Genomic DNA, 5,566 nt, shown 5'->3' with positions numbered 1-5,566 from the left:
ATGTACATATACGCATGATTATGTACGTAATTTTTTATGTATTGTGGGGCTTTGAAGCGCATGTGCTTGAAACCTCAGCAATTACTTCCGTGAGACTTCAGCCGCTATCTGATGTGGTGGCAGGCACTTAACCCTTTTACGCCCGAATTAATATGAGTAGACCTACATTTATTTTGTGCCATGGGGATAATATAACTAATTGTTATTATTTTAATGTATTTACTGTATTTAAGTTCACTTTTCGTCACTGGAAAAAAAATGTGAGTATGCAGAGCACTCTCGATGCAATTATTTAAAACAACTGTGGTGAAAGATTTACCACTGACATAAATTCAAAATCATATTGTTTGCAACTAATGTTTATTTATTCATTTTTAATAATATTTAAATATAATTCAATCTATAGCAGAAACCACATACATAAATAAAAGTTCCCAAGCTTGGCGGATAATTAAGTATTTCAGACCTACATAGATAACTTCATCGTATTCATCTAGGAAAAAAGTAAGTGCGCCTGGGCCACACGGGAGAAGTGAAACTTACGTTACATATCTGTTTTGTCTCATAACCAATATACATACATCTCCTTTTGCTTAAGGTTATATTTTTTGTCTTTTTTTACCTAGATCATTTCCTCTACCCCTGTTCGTTATAATTATTTACATTTATGTTATTATGTTTCTTCATTTTTATTTTTATACTCTATTGATAACAACATCCAACAAAATATCGATAAGAAACCCGATAAAAATATCGAGATCAAAACCGGTGACAAGTTCGATAAAAATTTCGATAGCAAAATCGATAATAATACTGGTAGCAAAATCGATTAGAAAATCGATTACAAATTCAATAAATATGTCGATAACAAAATCTTTAAAAATATCGATGACGAATTCGATAAATATATCGATAACAAAATTTATTAAAAAGTCGATGAATAATCGGTAACCATGTAGATAACAAAAACGATAACAAATTCGATAAAAATATCGATTACAAAATCGATAAAAATTTCAATAAGTAATCGGTAAAAATATCGATAAGTTCCGAAAATATCGGTAGCAAAATCGATGACATTGGTTATTATATCGATAAGTCCCGAAAATCTCGAAAATCTCTATATCCTTTTCTCTATAATTACCTTTATTTTAATTTTGCTTCCTCTATCTTCATCTTTACTTTTATCGGTATCCTTATCTTCATCTTTTTCTTAATATTTATCTTTGTTTTCACTTTTATGTTTATCATTTCTTTCACCTACATACATATTCCCGTTCACCTTTGCCCTTATATAAGTTTAGTGTTTAAATTTACCTTGGTCTTCATTTTTGCCTTTATCTTCACGAATCTTTTTTTTTGTTTTTATTTTTACCTTTGCCTTTATGTTTTTATTTTTAACTTTGCCTTTAGCCTTTTCTTTATTTATGTACGTACTCCCCTTTACGTTCATTCTTGTATTGGTCGTTTTCTAAGTGTTATTCTTTAACCTTTTATTAGCAAGTTTTTGTTAAATTAATACCAGAGACCATAACGATTATAAGAAATAAAATTAAATATTGCTTAATAATTATTACACCGTAGTTATAGGTGGTCAGCATTAATATCACCGATGCACCAGTATGCGAAACAATGTCAATTGGCCTTATTTCCGTTGATCTTGTGGCCTGTCTACATATTTTTATGTGGAGTAGTTACAACACATACATCAAAGAAATACCGTTTGCAAAAGAAAAAAATGGCTTACAATAATAAAAATCAGCACTTATTATTTGGATCGTATAATGCTGCTTTTGATTTTTCGTTTCTACCACCATGAAAAAATTTAAAAAGGGGGTCAAAAAATGGCATTTTGTTTGGAAATTACCCTTATGTAAAAGCATTTGACAACAACACTTTCTTTCGCTTCACAATTTCAACAGCCTTACTTTACACCTCTTAAAATTTTGCATTCAGCGTAATGATTTTGTTGTTTCCGTAACAATTTTTAACTTTCTTCATACCTATAATGCATTTTTCCGCTGTGCGTGTGACATGCCACTTTGACTGCCCGAATGCCTTTTTTCAAACGAACACCTTGTCAGACAAATAAGCAGGTAGTCGGTCATTTCTAGCGAAATAACCAACTCGACAGCGAAATATTGACCACAGCAGCGCTCAGCCACATTTTCTGAATAATGCTAACATTAGCTAGTACGTATAAGTATATATAAAATTAAAAAAAAACTAACTTATATAAAAAATTATAATAATAAAAAAGTATAATTGATTAAAAATAGTCAAAAAAACTTCCCATACCGGGAATCGAACCCGGGCCTTCCGGGTGAGAGCCGGATATCCTAACCACTAGACAATATGGGACTTGCAAAGCTGGCTGCCAAATGGCTCACTAAAGCGAAAGCATGATCAAGTGTGTGTGATCATCAAGTATCAGAGCGAAACTGAAAAACAAAAACATTTTTTTTAGCGAATTAATTAATTTTAACATAAGCAAATATATATAAAGTATGTATAACAAAACACAAATAAATTCAATTAGTGCTTGCGCTAAAAAAATGTTCAAAATAAATTTGCTTACAAAAACAAACACATATGTATGTATGTACTTGTTTAAACACAGTAAATTTCTTATCATAAAATATGCTGACAAATATTTATGAAGCACACAAAACAGCACACATAGTCGTGCATACGTAAATGTGTATACCTATAAGTATGTATGTACATTAGACTGCATCACTCCCCATACAAAAAAAAAATTGGTACTTTTTTTCCACTGGAATTATAAAATCTATTATATTTTAAGACTTCCATCAAAATATCTCGCAAAAATTATAAGATTTAAGTGAGCTGGACCGATTTGAAAATGCCTCATGATAATGAGATCTTTGATGCTGTTTTTGAACTTTTTTCAAAGACTGCTTTAAGAAAAACTTGAATAACTCAGCCCAAACCTTACCAATTTAGACTTATGAGGTATCATTGGTAAGGTATTTTCTTACCTTTTTAATTTCTTTGTGAATAAGCTCATTCAAAATATGAAAGAGGAAGGTAAGATAAACGAGTGTCATTCCATGTTTAATTAAGATGTGTTGGTATTTGATAAAGAAAATATTGGGACGTGAATGAGTTTTTTTGCAAAGAAGTAAAAAATACCTTTCCACTGATGCCTCAAAATTCTATATCGGTAAAGTTTTGGAGCTGTTATTAAAGTTTTTCTTTCCCAAATCGTTGAAAAATGTTAAAAAACAGCATCAAAAAGCTAATTTTTATGATTCTGTTGAAAAAATTTTTTAATGTTTGTATACAGATTTTTTAAGCTTAAACTGTTTTGTCATCGGAGGGGATTTTTTCCAAAAAATCCTTTAAGAAACTATTTTTATTCATAAAAAACTCTATTTTTAGAGGTATTTTCAAACCGATCCAGCTCACTTAAATCTTAATATTTTTCCGAAATATTTTGGTAGAAGTCTTAAAATATACTAAGTTTTGTAATCCCGCCGGAAAAACCGCAACTTTTTTTGGTAATGCAGTCTAATGTACATATATATGTATGTATGCCTTTTTTATGCCATAACCATATTTGTCCATCGCTTCCGCCCGTCCGTCTGAAGTACAAAGAAAACCTTGAAGTAAACTTGACTAGCGTGCAGAAGCTTTCTTATGTGCATTAGGGTGTTACATTTTTTATCGATATACACACATATATTTTTTCTCTGTGCTAACTGAAAATCTGATACTTCAAAGAAAATAAAAAAGCATGCCGTTAAAAAGAAAAAATTAAGTGCATCACAGGCTTAGCTCTTTCAAAAATTCGTTTTCCCGCAGGTAAAAATAACACGGGAAATATTTTTTCCGGTTTCAGTTCGACTTTTTGGAATTTTTTTTTGAGAAAAATTCGATGCGAAAAATCGAATTGAAACCGGCAAAAATCCCGTGTTATTTATATACATATGTATATGGGAAATCGAATTTTTGATGAACTTAATTTTTTTTTTTGCAAACGGCATAAATATATAATTTCTATGAAGTATCAGATTTTTAGGTAGCACAGAAAAAAAATATCGCCTGAAAATGAAACACCGTAATATACCTACAGATATGTATTTGTGCATTAAACCGCACCGGAGAAAAAGTTTTCCGAGCACCTTTGAGTCTGAGACTATTTTTGCAAGTAAATTTTGAAGAAAAAAAATTCTTTTGGACGGATCTTATAGTCAGATCTTAAAGTATGATATAATGATGTTCTTTACTCGAGCAGAAAATTTGTTTGCTTTAAACTTCACTGACCTTAAGAACTTTTCCACCAGAAGCAAAAGTATTTCGAAATTGCCTTGCAAAAATCGTTTGACTCAGGGGTGTACAGCAAACTATTTTTCAAATGCGCTTTTAACTTAAAATTTTTATTTTCTGCGTAATGCGGTTACGAACACATTAAATAACATTTTTTTTCGTTTATAAGAAATAACATTTAAAAAAAAATTAAAAATGTTAAGTTAAATATGAACATATTTTTATTTCTTGAGGACTTCGGAAGGGAAATATTCTTATTTGATAAAGAAAATATTATTTTTAATGCTTTTTCAGCAATTCTATGAAAATATATATTTTTCCCATTGCGCTATGGTCTAAATACCTGTTCTTCTGGTTAAAACAAATTTTTTACAAGTGTTAACATCACTGTTTTCTGGTTTCTATATTTAAGATAATACAGTAAAACACACGGAAAGGTAATTTTGTTTTACAAAAAGCCATAACTTAGTAAACAATCAGCCATCAAACTCTACTTATGTATTTTTGTACAGTTGAAAATTCGATTGACCTTGAGACCTAACGTGTAAGTGCTAAATTCTAACGTTTGATAACTGTTAAAAAACATCAGAAAATATGCCTTAGAAAAGTTTCGCCATAAAAAGTGTGGAGGCTAGGGCGGTTTATAATTTTCTTGTTGCAAATTTTTAAAATTTTTAAAATATTTTCAGGTTTTAAATAGAAATAAGTATAATTTGGCAACATTATTCAAAAAATTTGAGTCTTATAACCAAGTGGAATTTTTTTGGTTTTCATTTCATATTTTTATACTTAAAAACAAAAACTATATTAAAACTTTGCTGGTAAAAATGCAAGTTAAAAAGTGACCCCTCGTGGTAAAGGGATCGATACTTTTTTTGATAAAAAAAATAATTGGAAAATCATATGGCTATCAGTTAAAAACTCGTGTTTTTTTTAAATCATCTACATATTTAGCCGTAATTAGTTTTGGTCAGAAAACCAAGGCATTTAAACCATAGTGCATTATAAAATACGTGGACAACTTCAAAGCCCGGCACCATCAAATATTAACCGATTTCAAAGTAAAAAACAACGGGTTCCCTTTTTTAATTTTCGATAACTCTGGGGTGACAGAGAGAAAGTTCCGAAAAGGTTGATTTTTCCTGTATTTTGGAACACCCTAATGTAAACATCTGCATACGTGCATACTGGCTCTCCAATGTATGTATGTACACCGCTTCACAGCTACATACCATCAAATTTAGTTCACACCGCATTCTTCTGCCGTAGCAAG

The 5,566-nt window shown here is 30.4% G+C and overlaps 1 non-coding gene across 1 annotated transcript; it reads right to left on the bottom strand.

The window, feature by feature from the left end:
• Positions 1-2,289: 2,289 nt before the first annotated feature.
• On the bottom strand, positions 2,290-2,361 carry Trnae-cuc. Its single transcript has one exon. It is a non-coding gene; the product is annotated as a tRNA-Glu (tRNA).
• Positions 2,362-5,566: the final 3,205 nt, after the last annotated feature.

This window comes from Rhagoletis pomonella, unplaced genomic scaffold (assembly GCF_013731165.1).
Source record: "Rhagoletis pomonella isolate Grant_MI unplaced genomic scaffold, Rhpom_1.0 Rhpom_scaffold_00008, whole genome shotgun sequence".
NCBI classification, from domain to species: domain Eukaryota; kingdom Metazoa; phylum Arthropoda; class Insecta; order Diptera; family Tephritidae; genus Rhagoletis; species Rhagoletis pomonella.
The sequence above is the reverse complement of the archived record's forward strand: the minus strand, read 5'-3'. Positions and strand labels throughout refer to the sequence as shown.